Source organism: Cebus imitator, unplaced genomic scaffold, assembly GCF_001604975.1.
Source record: "Cebus imitator isolate Cc_AM_T3 unplaced genomic scaffold, Cebus_imitator-1.0 Scaffold225, whole genome shotgun sequence".
Lineage (NCBI taxonomy): Eukaryota > Metazoa > Chordata > Mammalia > Primates > Cebidae > Cebus > Cebus imitator.
This window is the reverse complement of record NW_016107540.1, coordinates 2747753-2773223: the sequence shown is the minus strand read 5'-3', so window position 1 is coordinate 2773223 and position 25471 is coordinate 2747753. Positions and strand designations below refer to the sequence as shown.

Below are 25471 nucleotides of genomic sequence, written 5' to 3'. Positions count from 1 at the left end.
TGAGTGTCTAATTCAGAGTCATGCACCAAATGTGAGTTTTTAACTCACCTTACCCAGTCCTGGACTTGCATAGGAGACAGTAAAGTGCACCTCCCTGTCAAATTGCCTCTTGAGAAACACAGAAGCTTTCCTGACCTTCTTTCTGCCTCCACTCTTTAAAATTCTTCACATCACGTTTGCCAAATCACTCAATCTCTCTTTCACCCTTGCCAATGTCTTTAATCCTTGCTCTAACTATTGCAATAGTTTCCTGTTTGGCTTATTTTTTTTCCAGGCATTAATCCCTCAATCCATTCTTTACACACTTTTAAGGGATTATCTTTCTAAAACGCAATTCTGATTTCATCAATACTACATTTAAAATACCTTTTATTAACTCACCATTTCCAATCTTCTTAGCACTGTACATAAGTTACATCTCCAACTTTCTTTTATGCCTTTTGCTCTTGATGATCCCTGGTTAGCTCAAATCACACCATAGTGCTTACCAAGACAAAACAGGCAATGCTTTTTCACTGTGTTAGCTCTTCCTGCCAGGCTCTGATGAACTATGCTTATTTTTTACCATGCCACCTAAATGTTTTCATCTCAAGTTTGATTTTTATTCCCTCTCCAATGAAAAGTTTTATCTCTTCTCTGTATTCCATAGCACTTATCATGATCGTGAAAATAATAGTAGCCTTTACTCTGGAACTTTAATTATATGCTTAGAAATTCATCTCCCCCAGCACACTGTTGGGGAGGGAGAGATATTGCTTTACTTATGCATGAGTCTTTTACACATACCTCAGTGTCTACTCTGGGTGAGTCTGGTTGTTGAGCAAATAGGTACCATAAAGTAGAAAGTCATAAGTGTTATGAAAGAGGATGGCTTTACAGATATCGGATGATGCGAGAAATAAGTGGAGTAACAGGGGAAAACCCCTAGAAATTATAATTCTCCAGGAGCTTCGTATCTGATATTTGGTATGTCTGGCACCAAATGACAGTGATGTATTGGAGGTTCCATAGCCAAGTATCTTATACAGTGTTAAAACAAGAAGAAAAAGACCCATATCATTTATCTTGAATGTAATTAATGTATGTAAATCCAAATTTCTATTTAAGTTGGAAGATATAAAAAGCAATTTTTAAAAGTATGAGAAACTTGAAAACTTAGCTATTTGGCAAACAATTCTAAATTCTTAATTTTGTATTTACTGTACTCTGCCCCAAGAAACTAAAATCTCTGGAGCTCTATTCATCTATACCCTGGGCTTGCTTTATTAGCAAACAGTCTCACCACCACTCCATTCTATCCCACGACAATTTTTCTACCAGAATCTGTGTTGATTACCCTAAAATATTTTGCATATACTACTGCCTCCAGTCAGTACCTTATTTCTTCCTGTGTGAGTTGTTTTCAGTAATCACTCCTTCCTTCTTATAATCTGAGTATGTATTCTTTCTCACAACTCTCCCCGTGGTTTTATTTCAGACAGGGAGCTTCCAGGAATACATATTTTCATATAATTCTAAACTTCAATCAAGATAAATGCAACATCACTGGTTTGTGTCACCTGATTTTGGCCCCAGGTTTAACTTTGTCAACCACTGAGTAACCCACTCACAGATTCTGGCTGAGAACTCTGCATCTAGCCAGAGTCTATTCATCTACAGATTCTGCTATTCTTAAAGAAATCAAATATTTTGCTTACCGTATCTGCCATTTCTTGAAAAGTGAAAACTGATCCAGATTCTTCTTCGATGGGGATTTTAATTACTGCAAGTATTCAAAAACAGCGCTTTTCTGGTCTTTTTGAGCTCTGGGGTCCAGAGGTCATATAATCTCCATAGTCCTCACAGTGCATGTTCATTTAAATTATGTGCTTTTATGCAAGTACCTCAGCTATGTTTTTTCAGTACTGTGAATACCGAGGAGGCAAAAAGCAGTTTATTTTATGCCTATCCTTTCAATCTCTAACATAACACTTTTCATTTGCATAGTTCTTAGTTTTTAAATGCTAGATAAGTGATGAACAATTAACTCCAAATTACAGATGCGGTAAAGAGACCTATACTTTAGGTCACACAGAAGAGAAGAGACAGAACCATAATTCCAGCTTAAAGTCTATGATTGCAAGTACAACAATCCTTGTAAAATACCTGTGCGTAATCTTCTCCCTCAAGGAGACAGAAAATTTGAGGTTTAAATTTTTTTTTTTTATTTTTTTTTTGAGACAGAGTTTCACTCTTGTTACCCAGGCTGGAGTGCAATGGCGCGATCTCGGCTCACCGCAACCTCTGCCTCCTGGGTTCAAGCAATTCTCCTGCCTCAGCCTCCCGAGTAGCTGGGACTACAGGCACACACCACCATGCCCAGCTAATTTTTGTATTCTCAGTAGAGACGGGGTTTCACCATGTTGACCAGGTGAAATCTCTTGACCTCGTGACCCACCTGCCTTGGCCTCCCAAAGTGCTGGGATTATAGGTGTGAGCCACGGTGCCCGGCATTAAAAAATTAATTAAAATTATTGACTTTAAATATTTGTTAATTGCAATTACCAAGATTTTTTTTTCTACTACAAATGGTCACTTTATTAAAATTATAAGTTTAGATTCTCTCTTTAAAAAATTCCAGCACGCCGCAGGCAGTGGTGGGTGCACATAGTTCAGTGGGAGGATTTTTGAGCCTAGGAGTTCTGGGTTGTGGTTCACTGTGCCCATCAGGTGTCCACACTAAGTTCCACATCAACACAGTGACCTCCCGGGAGTGATGGATCATCTGGTAGTCTAAAGAGGAGTGAGACAGCCTAGTTCAGAAATGGAGCAGGTTGAAACTTCCATGCTAATCAGCAGAAGAACTGTATCTGTGAATAACCACACAGCAGCCCGGGCAACATAGCGAGACAGTCTCTTTAAAAAAATCCAGAACAGAGAACATATTATCTTGGCAATTTAATTTTTTTTCTTAGAGACAGGGTCTCACTCTTGCTCAGGCCGGAGTGCAGTGGCATGACTGTGGCTCACTGCAACCTCGAACTCCTGGCCTCAAGCAATCATCCTGTCTCAGCCTCCCAAGTAGTTGGGACTAAAATGACCAAAAAAAAAAAAAAAAACCGTTTTGTAGACATAGGGTTTTCTTATGTTGCCCAGGTGGGTCTTGAACTCTTGGCCTTAAGCAGTCATCCCACCTTAGTCTTCCAAGTCATTGGGATTGCAAGCATAAGCCACGGAGCCCAGCCTGATCTTTTTGCAAAGATGTTAGAGGGTAGAGGGCTGGCAATCTCCTGCGGGTGACATGCAGAAATTCAAACACTACTCTGATGGTTAATACGGAGTGTCAACTTGATTGGATTGAAGAATATAACGTATTGATCCTGGGTGTGTCTGTGAGACTGTTGCCAAAAGAGATTAACATTTGAGTCAGTGGGCTGGGGAAGGCAGATCCACCCTTAATCTAGTGGGCATAATCTGATCAGCTTCCAGGAAATATAAAGAATACAGAAAAACGTGAAAAGGAGAGACTGGTCTGGCCTCCCAGCCTACATCTTTCTCCCATGCTGGATTCTTCCTCCCCTTGAACAATAGACTCCAAATTCTTCAGTTCTGGAACTCAGACTGGCTCTCCTTGCTCCTCAGCTTGCAGACAACCTGTTGTGGACCTTGTGGATACGTCAGTTAGTTCTGTCCCTCTAGAGAATCCTGACTAATACAACCACCCTTGTGGGCACAGAGGCCATCAGGCCAGCTTGAGGGGTCCTGACAAAAGGCACCTGTTCCCCTGCAGGGCTCAGCATTGGAGCCCTGCCTGAGGGTGAGGGAAAAGATGCCTTTCCATTTCATTCCATATTATGCCTCTCAAGTTCCAGCAGCCTTTCTTGTGGGCCCTCCTGCCACACTGGTCTCTTCTCTGGGAAACTATGCCTGACATCCTCAATGAGGTCCTGATTCCTTGATAAAAACCCAGCCAACAACAGTGGGAGGTGACCCTCCACCAACAGTATTTGCTATCATCACCTGCCAATTCTGCATCCCAATGCTCAGAGACGATTCCTACAACCGTGGAGGCCTGAGCTGTCCATGGTGATGAGAATGTCTTGCTTATTTACTCAGTCACTCCTCTTCTACTGGTTGGTTCTAGTAATATTTAGCAGCTACTCAACAGTTAATTCCAGTTCAAAAAAGAAACTCACTACCTTACCACAGCACTCAATAACAATAAACATTTCCAATGTTAACTTCATCCACAAGCATTTGCAGACTGCTTGCTACGTGAGAGTTTCTGCTGAGGAAAACACACTAAAGCTTGGTACTAAAATCCAGGCATCAAAGGTTTTGTTGGAATAGAAATGCATTCCACAATATCTATGCCTCCAGGTGGCCTAAGCTCCTCATCGCAGATACAGCTAAGATTCTTGCAGGTCCCACCCTTTTTATAGAAGTAGGTGTTCCTAGTAAGCGACTGTTATGGCTATTATATGCTGAAGGCCTGCAGGAAAATTACCCAGGTCTATATTTCCTCCTGAGTGCATGTCATAAGATTGTTGAACTCGCCGCAAACATGTAGTATCTGAAGAGGTTAATAGAATATTTTCTCTGTAAAATTGAGGTCATAGCCCTTGCCTCTCACTAGTTTTGTTTTCTTGCGCCAAACTGTCGTGACTTGCAGATGTAGTAATACTAAAAATATTAATTATAGACAAGTCATAGTCATTACTTCATATAAAATTAATGATTTAATTCACGTGAATGTAGAAGAAAAGTTTTAGTAGGAGATCTGTGTTCCAGAGATTATGTAAACCTTCTGGCTTCTGTGGACCATCCTGGGTAAGTCACTGGGCCTCCCTCAGCCACTTTTTACAGATTCAGATTTTTACTGTCTATTTGCTCATAATTCTCAAATCTGTATCTCAAACTGAGATATGTTTGGGCACGAGACTAAGTGTTTTATTCAGGTTGGGCTGAAAAATCCGTGTCTTACAGTTCCAAAGGCTGGAAAGCCAAGCTCAAGGTCCTGCAGATCCAGTGGCTTGCAAAGCCCTTCTTCCTGGTGTGGAAATGTCTGCCCTCTCCTCCTTTTTTTTTAATTGGAAGAAATAAACAGTTTATTTCAGAGTATTTAAAATAAATTATTACATTCTTATGCTTTTTCCTAAGTGTAGTGCAGAAATTTCGAATCAAGAAAAACATTCTGCTGCACGTTCTGACAATCTAGATATTCTTTTTCTATTTAAATAAAGAACTTTTTTTCCATCTTCTCACTTTTTATTCCTCTATTCCTTTTTTTTTTTTTTAATTTTTTTAAACTTTTTTAATAAGATGGGGTTTCACCATGTTGGCCAGGCTGGTCTTGAACTCCCGACCTCAGGTGACCCATCCACCTCAGCCTCCCAAAGTGCTAGGATTACAGGTATGAGCCACCGCGCCCGGGCCTCTCCTTCTATCCTCACATGGCTGAGAGAGAAAGAGACACAAGAAAAAGAGGAAGTTCTCCAGGGAGTTTTGCAACATCTTCTAAAAGGCTGCTAATCACATCATGGCGGCTCCACCTTTGTGACCTAATCACCTTCCAAAAGCTCCTCATCCTACTGCCATCATATGGGAGGTGAGCGTTTCAACATCTGAATTTGTGAGGGGACACAAACATTCAGTCCGCAGCACGAACGTACCCGAAACCAGAATCTCAATGAAGAGTTTCAGCTGGGTGATATCCCTTCAGTTCATGTAAAGCCCTGAACTCCACCTCCTCTTTCTCAGCTGCTTTTCCTGTTTCCTCTGCCATGGTGATACTGCTGCCTTCCACTCAGGTTACAAGGACAGGGTCCTACAGTTTCCCATCTGCTTCTCTCACTCTCTCATCTGGAGCTGATCACAAATTCCTAGCAATGATATCACACAAGGGTCCCCTGGTGTGTCATCTCCTCTCTTGAAAACATATGGTCTCAGTCCAGGGCCATTTATTGCCTTCTCCCAATATTTACTTTCTTTTGTGCTGTTTTCCATGGTGGTGATTAAATAAGCTTCCTAATAAATACAGAAAAAATAATGTCACTATTTGTTTACAAACTCTCCATTTCTCCCCCATTGCTTATTTTTTAAAAATAACAGTTTTGTTATTGTGGCAGGATACACATAACATAAAACGTAGCATCTTAACCATTCTGAGTGCACAGTTTTGGGGAACTGAAACTTCATACTCATTAAACAACAATTCCCCACTTCCCTCTCCCCTCAATCCCTGGAAGCCACCATTTAACTTTTTGTCTCTGTGAATTTGATTATTCTAGATATCTCATGTAAATGGAGCCACACGTTGTCTTTCTGTCACTGGCTTATTTCACTTGGGTTAATGTCTTAAGGTTCATCCATGTTGTGACGCTTTGCTATGTTTTGAATAGGTCTCCTTTAAAATCCAAGTGTTACCAATGTGGTGGCCTTAAGAGGTGGGAGTTTCACGTGGTAATCAGATCAAGAGACCTGTTCCTTCATGAGTGGGATTAGGTGCCCTTATAAAAGGACTTGGTGAAGGAGTTTGTCCCCCTTTTGCCATGGGAGAACTCGGTGCTCCTCTCTTCTGGAGGCTGCAACAAGGCCTCCTCTTGGAAGTAGAGAGCTGTCCTGAACCAGAGGCTGAATCTGCTGGCACTTTGATCTTGGACTTAAAGCCCCCAGAACTATAAGAAATAAATTTCCGTTCATTGTAAATTACCCAGTTTTTGGTATTCTTTTTTAGCAGCACAAGCAGACTGAGACACATATATAAGGATTTCTTCCTTTCGATGGGTGAATGATATTCCTTGTATGTGTACAATACATTTCAATTATTCCGTCATCCGTAGGTGGACCTGAGAGGTTGCTTCCTTATTTTGTCAATTGTAAGTAATGCTGCTGCTATCACGAGTGTACAGATATTCTTTTGGATCCTTGCTTTTATTCCTCTTAGGTATATACCCAGAGGTAGAATTGTTGGATCATATGGTAATTCTACATTTAATATTTTTAGAATGGCCACACTATTTTCCACAGCTGCTGCACCAGTTTACCTTCCCACCAACAGTGCTCAACTGTTTCAACTACTCTACATTCTTGCTAACGCTTGCTATTTTCTGTTATTTATTTAGTTATTTATTTTTGACAATAGTCTAAAGAGTGTGAGGTTGTATGTCATTGTGGCTTGATTTGCAATTTTCATTGTAACTAGTGATGTTGAAGATCTTTTCATGTATTTATTGGTCATTTGTATATCTTCCTTGGAGAAACATCTATTCAAGTCCTTTGCCCATTTTTTGGATAAGATGGTTTGTTTATTTGTAACTGAGCTTTTGGAACTCCCTATACATTCTAAATGTTAATCTCTTATTAGATATGTGATTTTCAAAAATGTTCTCCAATTCTGTGAATTTCCTTTTTACTTTAAGAGGTTCTTTTGATGCATAGAATTTTTAATTTTTATGAAATTCGATGTCTACTTTTTCTTTTATTGCCTATGCCTTTAGTGTCATATCCAAGAAATCATTACCAAATCTAATGTCATGAAGATTATATCCTATGTTTTCTTTTAAGAATTTAAAAGTTTTAGCCCTTGTATGTAGATCTTTGATCCATTTTGAGTTGATTTTTATATATGGTGCCATTTTTATATATGGTGCCCACATTAATTCTTTTGTATGTGGGTATCCAGTTTTCCCAGGGCCATTTGTTAAAAAGAGGGTGCATGTTCTTTCCACATTGAATGATCTTGGCACTCTTGCTGCAAGTCATTTGACTATATATACGGGGGTTTATTTCTGGGCTCTCTGTTTTGATCCATTGGTCTACATGTCTTAACAGATACTTAATGTCTTAATTTGGATACTGTCTTAATACCAGTACAACACAGTTTTGATTCCTGTAGCTTTGTAGTAAGTTTTGAAATCTGCATACATGAGTTCTCCAGCTCTGTTTTCTTTTTATTCAAGAATTACTTGGCTGTTTGAGATCCCTTGGGATTCTGTATAAATTTTAGGATGGGTTTTTCTATTTCTACCAAATATTGTGATTTTGTTACTGATTGCATTAAGTTTGCCAGTCACTTTGGGTTATATTGACATCTTAACAATGTTGAGTTTTCCAATCTATAACATGAATCTTTCCATTTATTCATGTCTTTAATTTATTTCAGCAATATTTCATGGTTTTTTTTTTTTTATTTGTTTGTTTGTTTGAGATGGAGTCTCACTCTGGAGTGCAGTGGCATGATCTTGGCTCACTGCAATCTCTGCCTCCCGGATTCAAGCAATTCTCCTGCCTTAGCCTCTCAAGTAGCTGGGATTACAGGCATGTGAACCATGCCTGGCTAATTTTTTTTTGTACTTTTTATTAGAGACAGGGTTTCACCATATTGGCCAGGCTGGTCTCAAACTCTTGACCTTGTGGTCCATCTGCCTCAGCCTCTTGAAGTGCTGGGATTACAGGTAGGAGCCACATTGCCAGGCCTATAATTTTTATCATATGCATCTTTAATTTCTTAATACATGTATTTTATTTTTGATGCTATTGTAAATTGAATTGTTTTTTTAATTTTATTTTCAGATTGTTCATTGTTGTGTATAGAAATCTAACTGATTTTTTTGCATATTGATTTGTAATTCCATTTTGTTGCTAAATTTGTTTATTCTAGCAAGTATTTTGTAGAAGCTTTAGGGTTTTCTATATATATAATCATGTCATCTGTGAGCAGAGGTAATTTTACTTTTTCCCTTCCAAATTTGGATGCATTTTATTTATTTTTTTCTTGTCTGATTGCTTTGGCTAAAACTTCCAGTACTATGATGAACGCATGTCATGAAAGTGCACATTTTTGCCTTTTTCCCTAGCTTAGATGAAAAGATGTCAGTCATTCACTATTGAGTAGGTATGCTTTGGGTTTTTTTTATATGTTACATATATTATGTTAAAGTAATTTTCTTTTATTTCCAGTTGTGGAGTGTTTTTCATGAAAGGATGTTGAATTTTGTCAAATATTTTTTCTGCATCAATTGTGATAACCAGTTCTTCCTTCATTTCATTAATGGGGTATATTACATTGATTGATTTTCATATGTTAAACCATTCTTATGAATACCACCTGTCATAGGTCTTAATCTTTTTAATATGCTTTTGAGTTTAGTTTGTAGTATTTTGTTGAGAATTTTTGCATCAATGTTCATAAGAGATATTAGTCTGTAGTCTTTGTCTGCCTGTTTTTAGAGTCATGATGGCCTCATAAAGTTAGGAAATGTTTTTTCCTCTCAATTTTTTTGGAAAAGTTTGCCAAGGTGTGGTATTAGTTCTTTATTAAATGTTTGATAGAACTCACCAGTGAAACCATCAGGTCCAGGGCTTTATTTTGTTAGATGTTCAATTCTTTCTTGAATCTCTATACTAGTTATGGGTATATTCAGGACTTCTATTTCCTCATAATTCAATCTTGGCCAGTTTTGTGTCACTAGTGATTTACCCATTTCATTTAGTATACTCAACTCATTGATGTACATATGTGCATAGCACTCTTATAATCCTTTTTTTTTTTCTGTACCATTGCTAGGAATGTTGCCACTTTGATTTCTGATTTCGGTAATTTGAGCCTTCTTTCTTCACTTAGTACAGTTAGCTAAAGATTTGTTCAATGTTGTGAATTTTTTTCAAAAAAACTTTTTGAAAAATAAAACCAATAAAACAACTTTTTATTTGTTTTATTGATTCTCTTTAGTGTTCTTCATTTTCTGTTTCATTTATCTCTATTCCAATTTTTATTTTTTTGCCTCCTGCTGGCTTTGGCTTTAGTTTGTTCTTTATCAGTTAAATTGTTGATTTGAGTACTTTTTTAATGTGATGGTTTACAGCTATAAACCTCCCCCTTTTGCACTTCTTTCATTGCACAGTTTTAGTGAGTTATGTTTTAACTATTATTGTCTCAAGATACTTTACGATTTTCATTTTCAGCTTTCTTTGATCCATTGGTTTTTTGAAAGTATATTGTTTAATTCCCACAAATTCATAAATTTTCCAGTGTTCTTGTGTTATTGATTTCTAATTTTATCCTGTTGTGGCTGGAGAAGATACTTTGCATGATGTCTATTTTTAAAAATACGTTGAGACTTAATCTGTGACCTAACATATGGTCTATCCTGCAGAATATTCCAAGTACACTTGAATGTACTCTCTGCTGTTGTTGAGTCAAATGTTCTATGTATATCTGTTAGATTTCGTTGATTTATCCCTTCATTGCTTTTTCCCATACATTCTAAACTATATTATTCAAGTCCTTTTGTAGTCAGCTTCATAACAAGGTTGTCCCAGACTCGTATCTCACTAGACCCAAGCTCATTTTATGTGACAGTCATGTGGTATCAGTTGCCAGCCTTCATACAACATGCCCTTTCATCTGTTATTGTCCCTACCCATGATATCCTTCCTTCATTCTCTACTCAGAACTTCCAAAGCTTCTTTCAATACTCAGAACAAAAGAGAGAGATTGTGTGGACCTCTACAGCCTTCTTTAGATTCCCTTCCTCGGCTCCCTTGGCACTTTGCATCACCCACCTTATGTGTGTATCACATTGGATTGTAAATGTTTGAAATGTCCATATCTTTTAGACTTAAAAAAAATTCCCAGTGCCAGTACTCAATTGGTTACATAATTAGAAAAGATCCATTTTCTGAACTGACTTACAGAATTTGGCAGTCATTTCACTGTTAGCTGCCTAAATGACCAGCCTCAATTAGTGAAAACTTCCAAGGTGGGGACAGTGCCCAATCAGGAGAATTCTCATTGTCTCTTCTTTGTCCACACCTCCCCATAACACTTATAGCGCAAGGCAGACACTAAATCACTAAGTAGAAGTGGAAAGAATTAAAGGCTGAATCTGCAACCTGTGTCTTCTTTGCTCAAAGCTTCTTTGGCCATGCATATGTGTCTCCTAGTTGTCCAGACCCCTTGATGAGGGACCAATGGTGTTTCCATTGCTCATTGTGTTAAAGGAAGGAGGGTTAAGTTCTGCAAGTCACTGGGGTTCTTATTTGATAAATTCATCTGCTCCTTGCTTATTGATTAGAAATTTCTCTCCCATTACAGGATAGCTGAGAGTTCAAGATTACTGGGACTATGGACATATCATTTTTGTTTCATTTAAATTGCTATGAAATGGAACATTAAGCTTGGCATAGATCACATTTCAATATCATCCTTAGCTCTCTGAAACTTGCATAATTAACCATCGTAAAATTTGGTCAGCTATATAATCAGTCAGCTGCAAAAGGACACCATGAGCAAGGAAACATCATTGGAGCCATGACATATGTTGTATGCTGTGGATAAATACTACTTAACATAACAAAGCGCACACATGTGCAGGAGAATCTTACTTCATTGCCTCACATGACAAACCCAACCACTCTTCAGAATGGGACAAAGAAAGCATGATGGAGGAATGACACAAGATTATACTTAGCAGTTGAGATTGGGCACATTCGGGTGGTATGGCTATGGACAAGACTATACTTTTCCTGAGTTAGTGTTGGTAATGCATAAACTGCCAATCTTTCTCTCCTTCTCCTTGGGGCTCAGATTCCAAAAAATGTACATGACCGATTTTGACATTCATGCTTTCTGGTAAAGGATGGTGAGAAGCAGGGAGCCAGCTGGAAGGTTTCATTGATTTGAGATTATCTGTAGTAACAAAAAGACAGAATCCAGATGTGCCCTCATTGTTTAATTTGGTCTTTCCTCTTTTGTTCTCCTGATACCGTCCCCTGCCACGAATCCTATCTCAATCTCTGTTACATGAGAGAGCATCCTAGCTTCCAGGATATCCTTTCCTTCTGCTCTCAGAAGGCTTGAAGCTTAGTTAGGGTAAATCCCTGGTTATGGTTTTCATGTGATGTGGCAACTCCGAATAGGAAGCCCTAAAGTAAAACTTGGCTTTTGTGATAACACACAACATTTCACGTGTGTCATGTTCTGAGCCCTGGATGCTTTTTGATATCTACTCTACGTAAATGTGAAGCTTAGCAAGTAAAGCAAAGCAGCTTGTTATTTCTCAGGATTCTGTGGGTTTGCTGAGCTGAGGTGAGCAGATCTTCTGCTCCACGTGATGTCAGCGGGGGATGCTCTTCCCTCCATGTTCCGCTGAAGGCCGGGTTGGGTCTGGCACTTTTAGAAGGGCCTCTCTCACATGTCTAGCCATTGGTGCTGTGTAAGAGCTCACTCTTCCTTCAGCAGTTTCTACTTGCTTCCTTAGATAATAGTGACCGGGGCCCAAGAGATTAAAAGCAAATGCTTCCAGTCCTGTTAAAGGCTAGACCTAAAACCTGCACTTGTCCAACAGGTTACAAGTTCAACCTCGATATAAATGAAGGGAAAATAAACATAATTCCTTGACAAAGGAGCAGCATGTACACACAGAGCAGGGAGCAGTTGTTGGAGCCCATCTTTAAAGACCGCTGACCACACTCCAGTTCAGACTTCTCACAAACACCCTTATGGGGTCTTTCCTATGGACCACTAATCTCAGGGTGCAAGTTGGAAAGGGAAGGGTGTTAGGGCTGGCTGTGTATGAAGCCTTCACATGCCTCATACCCAAAAGCCTTCACATGCCTCATACCCAAAGACTCAGGATAAGGTTGAGCCCCTCTTCCCTGAGCTGCCACCCTGCCAGATGTTGCTTCCACTGCAACATGAACAACACTACTTGCAAAGAGTATACTGGGATATTTTTTGAAAGAGGACCTACTTTCCACTTTCATTAAACTTCTTATCCCAAACCACAGGTTTTCCCTTTATCAAGAAGACCGGAAACAAAGGGAGGGTGGAAACCTGTCCAGATAAGGACACCACTCTTACCTTACACCTTACCTGTCATTGCTTGGCCATTCTAGTCATCAGACATGCTCTTTGCTTAGGTAAGTTGCCCAGCTTCTCTTAGCCACTTTTCTCATGTATAAAATCAAGGATTTGACTTCGATCCTGCAAAGTTGTCAAAAACTCTTTGTATTTACCAGGTTTCTCCTTAAAGCTGTAGTCAATCAACTGGATGTTTTTATCCAGTCTTCATCCAGCTGACATTGACTTCAATAGAGAAACATGGGAAACGACTGGTTGAATAGTTTATTTTTCCCACAAATGCTTTATTGTTATATAGACATGGATGTAGTATGTCCTCAGGCATTATAAGGAACTGACAATTTTTGGTTTGGAAAAATGAGCTTAACCTGTCCTGACCATTTTGCCTGGCACTTCACCTCAATGAATAATTCAGCTAATTTACACCGTAGTCATTTATGCATTATGAGCATACATGCTTTGAAAGTATTTCTGTACCTTTGCCATATTGCCTATTAAATGTGTTCTGAAAATAGATACCATGTGTGAATGTAAGTCCATGTTTAAAGAGTATGCGAATTGACACCGTAGGACCTCGTGAACAACCTTTGCTACTTCTACAGATTATTTTTATATGGCGGTGGCTAGGAAACAGACTCTCCTTTTTAAAGGTTTTGAGAACAAACTTTTCTTAAGATAAATATATGTTTGGACAAGAATAAGTTTCTTGATTCTATAGTACGGTTAAACATTTTACTTATGTCTTTATAATCTATCAACTGTTTAAAATTTTTAAAGTTAGTTTAATAAACCTCCTTGAATTACTTACACTGGTTAAGAAATTCTGTCAGCTGTTCCCTCCTGTGAGTGAGAGTTAGTGGGAGAAGGTGGTGGCAGAGAAAGGGGAGCATTGTTGGCTCCAGCCCAAAGCTCAGGGTCCAGCTGATTACTTTCTATGTCCCTGTCCCAGGGTGTCTGACCAAAAGAAAGTGCTTAAGACACAGGAATGAATCACTGAGTGCCTCGACTTTCCTAGCAGATCCATACAATTGGGACAAGTACAGAAATAATTTTTCCTTGAGCATGTTGCCTGCTATGTAAACAGGTGTCAAATATTTTGTTGAGAGTGTTTTTTCTCTTCCATGTTGTCATATTGTAGGTGACATGTAACATTTTTGTTTTGCCATCTATATTTTCTACATTATATATGATTATTTTATAATGAGGATGTAATTGGGATATTCACCAAAACTATCCCGACATCAAATAGCAAACACGCCTGCTGATCTGTGGCTCCAACTCGTCCCATGTTCTCCGTAGCCAGTATCGACAGCAAAGTATTCATAGAGGTTTTCTAAGCTGCGTTTTTTAGGCTGTTATTTTTTTCTGACTTTGATCTTTATATATTGATACAAATTGTCCCTGGTGTACCATGGCTGGGCTTCCAATTTTTCAACTTTACCAAGAGTTTATTGGAATATAACGCCATTGTAAGTCACGGGGCATCTGTACCACAATTGGTTCAGCTTACTGTGGTTTGACTCTACAGTGGCTTCACTGGAGTATTGAATGCATCTTTAACACATGCCATTTTCTCCTTCTGGTGGGTTTATGGGATGTAACCCATTCAGCAGTTGAGGAGCACCTTTATATCTAAGGTGTTCTTACTCATGGGAATATGCTCATCACTGTGCAGCTCATGCAGAGAGTTCCATAAAACTATCCACAATGCAATTTTATTACTGTTCAGAATTATTTTATATATATGGACATAAGGCAATTTTCACAGAAAAAACATTTAGATTATCATACATTAAATTGGGACTTTTTGTATTTAATTTCATACAGAAAACATAATGCATTGTAATAAACTTGCATCTTAAAATGACAAAAGATCATTCTATTTCTCAATAATCCATAATTAATATTCTCAACCCCCTTTTCTCTTTTATTTAGGTCAGATTACTATCACTGTGGCTTATGTAATAAAATCTGTTATTGCCACAGTCGTGTATCACTCTTTCCAATAACCTACAGACCGTCAGTCTCTCTGAGAAAGCCGCCCTATACAAATTGTTAAATTTTGCAGCAAACATTAGAAAACATGAAAAATTAATGAAAAAGTAGAAGACGGCTTAATTCAGTCCGGTGTTTGCATGATCATGGAAACTCATATATTCTGTTGTTTGGAGTTTTAACAGGGAAGTTGGGGGATAGAGACATGGGCAATCTTCTTAAATGGTGGAACTAGCTTGTGTCAGGAATTTATACCAGGTGAGGCATAGAACTGAGCTGGATTTCCATACAACAACCTGGGAAGTGAGCCTACTAAGAGGTTGAATGCCTAGGAATGGACCTACAATTCACTCAGACTCAAAATAAGTATTCGGCCAAGTGTTGTGGTGTCACTATTCGCTTTCAGTTACTCCCACAAATGGACAAGTAACCACTCAGCCAGAGATCCTAGGGTGGGTGAGAAGGACCAGGAAGGCACAAAAATCCCTCTAGGAATGGCCAAAGGAGTTTTCTCGCAGGCTCTTATGCTCGGAACTTTATTTCTTTAGAGTCTGAACAGCAGACAGCCCAGTGGTCAAGGGAAACTACCGCTTCCATGGAAAGTGTCCCATGCAGATGTCTTGGTGCCCCTGCCTGGTCCTTCATCTCTGTCTGTGGGTACCTTTCTTTCATCACAATAATCCTCTGGATCATGTACTACACAGGACTCATAGGGTGTGGAGGGTCAGGGGTGCTGGAAATGGCACCCAACAGCAAGGTGATAGAGCTCCAGACAGAATTGGGACAGTGCTTTCTATGTCTTGTGTCCTTCAGTTTTCTGCAGCCCCCACTGAGGTTCCTAATCCAGTGTCTGGAGACCTCCAAGGTCTCAAACGCATGCACATTTAAATTTAAATTCAAGGTGTAAATAAAGGTAATTTCTAGATTTCCCTCCATCTTGATTTTCCACGCCATAGTTCTATTCAATTAGCATAAGTAACTCAGAGTGACCGTCATGTAGAGAATGTACTGATGGGTGATTTTGATTTTTGTTATTTTCCTACAATGTTAAAGACCTGGAGGGTTTTAAATGATAGTAAAAAGTGTGCAACCAAAAATTATTGTGATTTTTTTTTTTTGAGAAATGATGCCATTATTTCACATGAATGCTCTACTTAAAAATAGAGGCAGAGAATCAAGGGAAAAAAAGACCCAGGAAGGTAACCTTTAATTTGAAATTGGATGCATTGTGATACTTGTGCTGTAAAAATCTGATGGTGTATTAATGTCCTCACATATATTATCTGAAATTGTACCTTTCAGTTATAATGGCTGTTCCAATAACATAATAGCCTCTCACCTGTAATTATAAGTTTTCAAAGCCTGAAATGATTCCAATTGTTTTCTCTGTACTTTCCTTGTACAATGGCTTTGTGCAGCCACAACTTCCAAAAGGCTTATTTCAACCTTCTCTGTTTTCATCTGTTGTATCATGTTGCAATTTTAGTTAGAGTTGGGTGCATACAGAACCCTGGGGAGAGTACCAAGGGCGTTTCCGATAAAACTTCAACCTTGAAGACATCGGTGACTTGTGTCAGCCACCCCCAGGACTCACCTACACACATCTCAGTTCCATTTTCTCTTTTAATGGATTTAGCTCAAATCCTGTGCTTCCGTGTCTCATAATGAAACATCCCAAGGCCAGCCCTCATTTGATGCCATGAACAGCCCTTCAGAAGGGGGCTACTTTTGTGGGTAGAGAAAGGAGCTCAGTTAAAATGTCTCCATCAGGCTGGAAGGTTTCCCTGTTCCCAGAGCACACACGAGAAAAAAGATGGGAAGGAGTCTTTATCAGTTTCATAACCCTTTTCCACTTTCACCCCATTTCTGCATATACCCCTAATTCTGCAACAGGAAAAAGTGGACATTCCAGAAGAATCCTAGAGAGAAAAATGGGAAGGGAGCTCTGTCTAGGTACCAGAAACTTTCCCCAGGAGGTCTCTTGGGGCTCAAGCAGCTTCCTGAGTATCCCCAGTACTGTCATATGAAGTGATGTAGGGCAGGTTGAGGGCTGGAAGGAGAGCAGACAGGAATTTTTAGGTGTGATTAGGTGCGATGAAAAGGGTTAGCTTGTGGCACTAGCATGAGACAAGAAGTATTGTTTCCCTGTCCTACTGACACTGTGTAACATGCATATGGGTGTGCAGGCACACACACTGCACACACACACACTCACACATGCATGCACCCAGGTGCTTAGCTCTCCACATAGCTAAGTTCAGCCAGAACCACACCCAAGGACTCATTCCCTTTAGACTGTCTCTCTTGACCACAGTGTCAGCTATGGGGTTCGATTCTGCACTTAGCTGGAGGGGTAGCTCTGGGTACTTCTTTACTGAGCCTCAGTTTCCTTCATGTAAAATGAGATGATGGTCCCTACTTCGTAGTGTAGGGGCACGGTCTACTGCACACACCCAGTATCAGCTCCTGCCTTTAGAAGAACCTGTAAATGTGCAGGTCTCCCTCTTTTGTCCTGCTAGCCAGCATTTATGCAGAGAAGCTATTATTTTTCATGTTAATGCCTCTCTTGCAGAGTAGGGCCAAGAACAAAAGAGGGAATGAATTAGAGCTCCCAGCACCCTGTCTGCTCAACAAAAGTACGTTTATCGATTTAAAATTATGATCATGACTCGAAGAGCACACTGGGAGGGCCTACAAAGCAACGTAACTCAGATCATGCTGGCTGGTAACACTGAAGCCCAGGGGCGAGAGGGGCTTGGTGCTATTATTCTAGCCCTCAAAAAAGTTGAAACTGCTATTCCTTTACCTCCAACCCCAAACCAGTCGTGCTTTTACTGCAAAGAGAATCCCAGATTCACTTAGGCTTTTTGCGAGTACCTTTGAAGGTCTTCCTGCAAAAACATTTAAAACACAGCCATATTTTCCAAAACTGAAATGGAATCTTGCTATCCCTTTGTTTTATTGCTTGATATTTTTCACAACACAGCATAGACTGACTTGTTCCCGCGTGAGTGCTACATTCTAACTTATTGTTTCAAATGGCAGCATGGTTTTCTATTGTATTTCTAATATAATGTATTAACTATTCCTACATTGATGGATGATGTGTTTCTGGCATTGCCAGGAAACTTGGAAGCTGTTGATGAGGTCCAACGATACTATCCAGGTGTCAGAGAACAGGTGGCCAAACCTGCCTCCACCCAAGTTGCCTTGCTGACCACTCTCTGCGGGTCTCAGAGTCTGTTTCTCCTTCTGTGGAGGAAAGACTTAGCTCAATAAAGAGAATTAGTCCTAGGTTTATAGGAGGCTTGAAATACAATAATGTTTAGTCAAGAGCTTTGGAAATTAAAAAACAAAGTATTTTTATATCATTATTGATCACAGCTACTGTAAGAAATAAGGATTCCATTCTTCTTTCCAAACTTGTCACCTGAAAATGGGAGAGAGAGTGTTTAGAATAAGCTGAAAGCCTTTCAAAGGTGGGCATGAAGTTGAAGCAAGCCTGGCTGGTGTGCATGTGTCTGAGTGCCCTTGGCAGCTCAAATTTCCCAGAGCACTCCTGTCTCTCCCATGGAATTCTGCAGCCCTGGGTCTGTGTCTGCCCAGGGCTGGCTTCGGTCAGTCCAATAGGCTTTCATTCCCCCAGTGAATCAATACAGAGAGAGTGATTTTCAAAGGGCTCAAGTCATTTGTAGTCTATCTGCGTCCGGAATGTTATTTCAACTTCTTTCCCACAGAGCAAATATCACCAGAGGCAAGACCATATCTTTTTCATATCTACACAGAAAAAGGGACAGTTTAGCACCCTCAGTAAAAGATATAAAGATTTGAGGGTTTGGGGAGTTTTTCATGTTTTCTTCCCCTGAAAATGTAAGAAAAATAAAGTCAAAGGGTAGAGATGACTGGAATGGCAATTGCAATTCTTTTCCGAATTTAGTACATGCTTGACACGGTAGACTTTCAGCGACACTGAATACCTGGTGGGGCTAGTCTGAGCTAGTCACCTGCCGTCTCAACAGACTTCTCAAGAACAATGATTTTTAATTTCTCACTCTTGGTATGATGAGGTTTAGGTAAAAAACATAAAATAGGCATGCACATACATAGATCAAAAGTAAAATCAATTAAACATAAGAGAATTTTGTCTATATGAAGCCATGTAGGCCTGTGGATTTTTATATCACACATCTATTGACTAACTTTTGCATTTTTATTAAGAGAGTGGAAAGCAAATGCTGACAGACACATAATACAGAGCTAGGCAATATTCATATAATGCTTCTTTTATTTTCTACTGTAATTCTGTAAGCATTTTACAAACCAACATTGTGAGCCTCAGTGTGATAAAGCAACTTGCCCCTCAGTGAAGAGAGAGAAAGTGAGCAGTGTGTTTTAAAGCCATTCTCTCTGGGACTGGAGCAAGTTCTCCTTCCACGCAAGGCCACAGGAGGGCCGTGTTGATGTGTAGACACAAATACAGTTCAGCTTGTGTCCTTGCCATTTCCATTTTTATTCCGACTGGTAAGTCCTGAGAAGTTCTCCTTTGTATGATTTTAATTACTTGTTGGGAGATGCGCATCTAAATCTCTTTTGAATAAACAGAGCTGCGGACAGAGTCAAGTCACCTTCCCAAGTCTTAGGAAAAATATGTACAGTTCTGTGTATAACATCATTGTTTGTTAGTGTACTGTTCATAGCAAGAGTCCTGTTCATAGGAATTATGCTTGATTTTTAAATAGCAATGAAGCCAACTGCCTAATAGTTTAGAATTTTAATAAGAATGTAAAAAACCAGGGCATTTCTTGAGCATCAGACATTTTCACAAACACTCACTGAAATCCTGTGCCCTGGTGTATTAGTCCATTTCCATACCACTCTGAAGAAATACCCAAGACTGGGTAATTTATTAAAAAAAAAAGAGGTTTAATGGATTCACAGTTTCACACGGCTAGGGAGGTCTTACAATCATGACAGAAGGTGGAGGAGGAGAAAAGGCACATCTTACATGGTGGCAGGCAAGAGAGCGTGTGTAGGGGAACTGCCCTTTATAAAACCATCAGATCTGATGAGACTTATTCTCTATCACAAGAACAGCACAGGAAAAACCTGTCTCCATGATGCAATTACCTCCCACTGGGTTCCACCCATGGGATATGTGTGGATTATGGGAGCTACAATTTAAGATAAAATTTGAGTGGGGTCCTGACCAAACCATATCATTCCACCCTTGGCCCCTCCCACATCTCATGTCTTCATATTTTAAGACCAGTCATGCCCTTACAACGGTCCCCCAAAGTCTTAAAGTATTTCAGCATTAACTCAAAAAGTCCACAGTCCAAGGTCTCATCTGAGACAATGCAAGTGTTTCTGCTTATGGGCCTGTAAAAACAAAAGCAAGTTAGTGAATTCCTAGATACAATGGGGGTACAGGCATTGGGGAAATGCAGCCATTCCAACTGGGAGAAATTGGCCAAAACAAGGGGGCTACAGACTCCATGCAAGTCTCAAATCCAGCAGAGGAGTCAAATCTTAAAGTTCCAAAATGATCTTCTTTAACTCCATGTCTCATACCTAGGTCACACTAATGCAAGAGGTGGGTTCCCACAGTCTTGAGCAGCTCTGCCCCTGTGGCTTTGAAGGGTAAAGCCCCTTTGACTGGCTGATTTCACGGGCTGGTGTTGAGTGTCTGAGGCTTTCCCAGGCACACAGTGTGAGCTATCTGTGGATCTACCATTTGGAATCTGGAGGACAATGGCCCTTGTCTCACAATTCCATTAGGCAGTACCCCAGTGGGAACTCTGTGTGGGGACTCTCACCCCACATTTCCCTTCCACACTTCCCTAGCAGTCTCTCCATGAGGGCTCTGCCCACTCTTCCTGGACATACAGTTGTTTCCACACATTCTCTGTAACGTAGGTGGAGGCTCCCAAATCTCAATTCTTGATTTCTATGCATCCACAGGCCCAATACCACATGTAAGTTTCCAAGCCTTGAGACTTGCGCCACCTGAAGCAATGGCCCAAGCTATGCATTGCCCCATTTTAGCCACCCCTGGGATGCAGGGCATCAAGTCTGGAGATTGCACAAAGCAGTAAGGCCCTGGGCCAAATCACAAAACTGTTTTTTCCTCCTAGGCCTCATGGCTTGTGATGGGAGGGCCGGCTGTGAAGACCTCTGAAATGCCCTGGAGACATTTTCCCCATTATCTTGGAAACTAACATTTGGCTCCNTCTGGGCTTATGGGCTGCCACAAAGGTCTCTTTCATGCCCTGGAGACATTTTCCCCATTGTCTTTTTGATTAACATATGACTCCAAATTAATTATACAAATTTCTGCAGCTGGCTTACATTTCTCTGCAGAAAACGGATTTTTCTTTTCTATTGCACCATCAGGTTACAAATTTTCCAAACGTTTACACTCTGCTTTCCTTTTAAACCTAAGTTTCAATTCCAAACGAGATCTTTGTGAATGAATAAAACTGAATGCTTTGAAGAGCACCCAATCCACTTCTCGAATGCTTTGCTGCTTAGAAATTTCTTCCACCTGATACTCTAAATCATCTCTTATGTTCAAAGTGCCACAGATCTCTAGGGCAGGGGCAAAATGCTGGCAGTCTCTTCGCTAAAGCATAGCAAGAATCACCTTTGCTTTCATTCCCAATAATGTCTCATCTCTGACTCAGATGACTTCAGCCTGGACTTCACTGTCCATATTACTATCAGCATTTTGGTCAAAACCATCAACTTGTCTCTAGGAAGCTCCAAACTTTTCCACATCTTCTTGTCTTCTTCTTAGCTCTCAAAAATCTTCCAACCTCGGCCTGTAACTCAGTTCCAAAGTCGCTTCCACATTTTCAGATTTTTTTTTTTTTTTTGAGACAGAGTCTCACTCTGTCACCAGACTAGGCAGCAGTGGTGCAATCTTAGCTCACTGCACTCTCCACCTCCTGGGTTCAAGCGATACTCCTGCCTCAGCCTCCAAAGTAGCTGGGATTACAGGCCTGAGCCACCGTGCCTGGCATGTTTTTCAGGTATTTTAGTAGCAGTACCCCACTCTATCAGTACCACTTTACTCTGTTAGTCTATTTTCATATTGCTATGAAAAAATACTGGAGACTGGGTAATTTATAAAGAAAAAGAGGTTTAATGGACTCACAGTTCCACATGGCTGGGAGTCCATGGCAGAAGGTAAAGGAGAAGCAAAGGCACATCTTACAGGGTGGCAGGCAAGAGAGTATGTGTAGGGGCACTGCCCTTTATAAAACCATCAGATCTCATGAGACTTACAAGCATAAGAACAGCACTAGAAAAACCTGCCCCATGATTCATTTACCTCCTATTGGTCCCTCCCATGACATGTGAGAGTTACGGAAGCTACAAATCAAGATGAGATTTGGGTGGGGACGCAGCCAAATTATATCACCTGGTGTTATTTATACCAGCCTATTTTAATGATGCAGAAGCTGAGGCTCACTGGAGTGAGATAATTTGCCCAGTGACACAGAGTTAGAATGAGGTCCATTAGAGGTAAGAACTTACTCTTTTAAATTTAAAGCTCACACTGTAGTGTGTTTCTTTGAGTTTTGAGGTTTATCTTTTTAAATCCTTTAATTATGTTTAACAGCTTCACTGAGATATAATTCACATGCCATACAATTCATCCGCTATATACAATGCAGTGGTTTTTCAGTATATCCACAGATATGTGCAACAATCACACAGTCAATTTTAGAAGATTTTCATCACTTGGTGATATGGGTTGCTGTGTCTCCATCCAAATCTCATCTTGAACTATACTTCCAATAATCCCCATGTGTCATGGGAGGGACCTGGTGGGAGGTAATTGAATCATGGCTTCCGTTACCTCCGTGCTGCTCTTGTGACAGTGAATTCTCATGAGATCTGATGGTTTTATAAGGGGCTTTCCCCACTACCTTGGTCTGCACTTCTTCTTGCTGTTGCTATGTGAAGAAGGACATGTTTGCTTTCCCTTCTGCCATTATTGTAAGCTTCCTGAGGCCTCCCAGCTCTGCAGAACTGAATCAATTAAACTTTTTTCCTTTATAAATTTCTCAGTTTCAGATATGTCTTTATTAGCAGCATGAGAATGGACTAATAAACTTTTACATATGAGAAAATTCAGTGGAAAGGATTGGTTCAGCATTATACATAGAAAAAGCTTTGTTTTCTCTTATGTTCTAATTTTATAACTAATGATGAAATAAAATAAGCTAAAAATTACGGCATTGATTGCTCGCTGCTCTGAAAGGAAGCATAGAATATGGTGGCATCAGATGGGCTGAGCTGGAGGCTGGAGTTCTGTTTTCCTGTAGTTCTCACCAGTTAGCTCTGGGGCATCTTCTCTCTGCACTTTGGTTTCCTCATTCATAAAAGGATTTTGTGATACTCTGGCCCCAATAGTGCTTCTGCAATCCCAGCACCTGTTCAGTTATGATGTGCTCATGATTACCTATTCAGTGTTTCTAAGTTCCAGCTTTATATTCATAGTTTCCAGACCCCTGGCATCTGTGAGATGGTCACTGCTATTACTGAATTATAAATCAAAGGTCCACCCTCAATGAGATAAAACTGACCTTCCCAAAGCTTTACAAACAACAAGTGATGGAGACTGAGCTCAAACAATCTCGGGATTGTGTCTACCTTACATTATAATAAATAGATTCTAGGTATCCAGATGAAAAAGAAAGAACTCAAATTTGGTGAGGCAACAGGGCAGGTATTGGCAGATTATTCACTTGTTTTTTTGAGTCCCATTAGTAGGGACATAATGTTTTTTTAAACGTTGGGAAAACAAGAGTACATATGTTGTTTCACAGGGTTTCACCTGAGTTAATTGTGAATACACAGAATGACTATAATGTCTGAAAGGCTTTTTGCGTGTGATTGAAACATGCTGAATGCTTAAGTTAGCTAAAAGTGTTAGTTGGCATTTACCTTTTATCTCTTTTAGCACCCTTGTATAAAGCTGCTTATTTGATTGATGCTTGGCTGTCTACTGTAGGGCTGTGGATCTTGATAATGTCACGCCCATTTGGGCAGACTCCGAGGTACTGGTTCTAATTAATTGAGAATCACCAGTCTCTACTTTAAGTTCCATTACCCCTTGCTTTTTGGTGCACAGGCTTGCCACTGCCTAGTGGGAAGTAATCAACCAGCCAGCATATATGCTGTTGCAGATAGGTCCTGAGACAGGCAGTGGATTGACCTCTCTTACGAATTGCCCCAGTTAGTCCTCATTCTGGCTTCCTTTGCCCCTCAGAAGTGGGGTGGGGAGCAGGGATGAGAGTTAGAACTGTGTGTCACAACACCTGTCACATTTTAGTGCCAAGGCTCTGATAGGCATAGTTGTGAGCAGCTAGACCTTTCTTTCAAAATTCTTCTACCTCTCAGATCACACTTACTTCATCCTCTTCACTCCTCCCTGCCCCTCCCCAACAAAGCCTCCTCTTTGGCCAACACAATTTAAATTCTAATCTGTCACTTATGAGCTAAGCTAATTATGGTGAGCTGCTTAACTTTCCTGAACCTTATTTTCCTCATCTTGGAAAAGGAGGGTTGCTATGTAGGTTGAAAGAAATATAAAATCCATAGTGACATTTCAAAAACACTGCCGATAACTTAGGGGGCATTTCACAAATACGTTTGCTAATTCACATCCTTCTTTTTTTCCCCTTGTTTCTAATATAGCCTAAGACCCTACTGTCATGAACTGCCCTCTAATCTTACTGTCCGATCTTGCCACTACTTAAAAATATGGGTACTGACCATGATTGCAGTTAGTTTTACTCTTTACCTCACAAAGTCTTGGGTGTCAAAAGTTGCGGAATATGTCCTATGCCGAACATGTATGTCCTCCTGTGCAGACAGTAGCATGCAGGCTCTGATGGTCACTTAGCTATCTACATTCAGGTTTTACCAGAAGGGAAGGATGGCTATCATTGAGAATAAGTTTTACCCCATCTAAGGGCAAATTGGGCACATTGTCTGCTCCAGGAGTGACGGTAGGAGAAGAGGAGCTGCAAGTGCTGAGGGCATAGACTATAACTAATGGATTTGTCCAGCTATGCCCCTGCTGGTAATTGTTCCCACCCCTGCCAAGAGCTTGTGTGGGAGGGGCCCACAGAACAGGAGTGATGAGAAGATCCTAGGAAGTGCTGCTGAACTCAGCTGCTGGGTCTGCAAGGCAGTGTGGGGCTGGACGCTGTCCTGTGACATTAGCCACTGAGATATGCAACCAGGAGTTGCTGTGTGGCCTTTAGGGATAGGCATCTCCTGTCTGGCATCCTGAGGGAAAAATGGACGGTGCTACTTTTTGATAATGTTCTTGTTGAACAGAGAGAGAACAACGATTTTGTTAGCAAGATATATTATGGAATTAGTAGCCCAGAAACTTCTAACAGGTGCTTGAATCAGTTATTAGGAAATAGCTGCCTGGTCTTTCAAACTGCTTGTACCTTAAACCTTCTATTTCCATGCCTTCTGTGAGTAAATAAAATATAAATAAACATGCATATATATGTATATATTACACATGTAAAATAAAATATACTATCCAGTTAAAAAAAGATAATCTTATTCCAACAAATATTTTTTGGAAAGATCTGTCTGTTA

At 40.1% G+C, this 25471-nt stretch overlaps 1 pseudogene; it reads left to right on the top strand.

The window, feature by feature from the left end:
* Positions 1–24755, top strand: part of LOC108281379 — a 67523-nt pseudogene extending 42768 nt beyond the window's left edge.
* Positions 24756–25471: the final 716 nt, after the last annotated feature.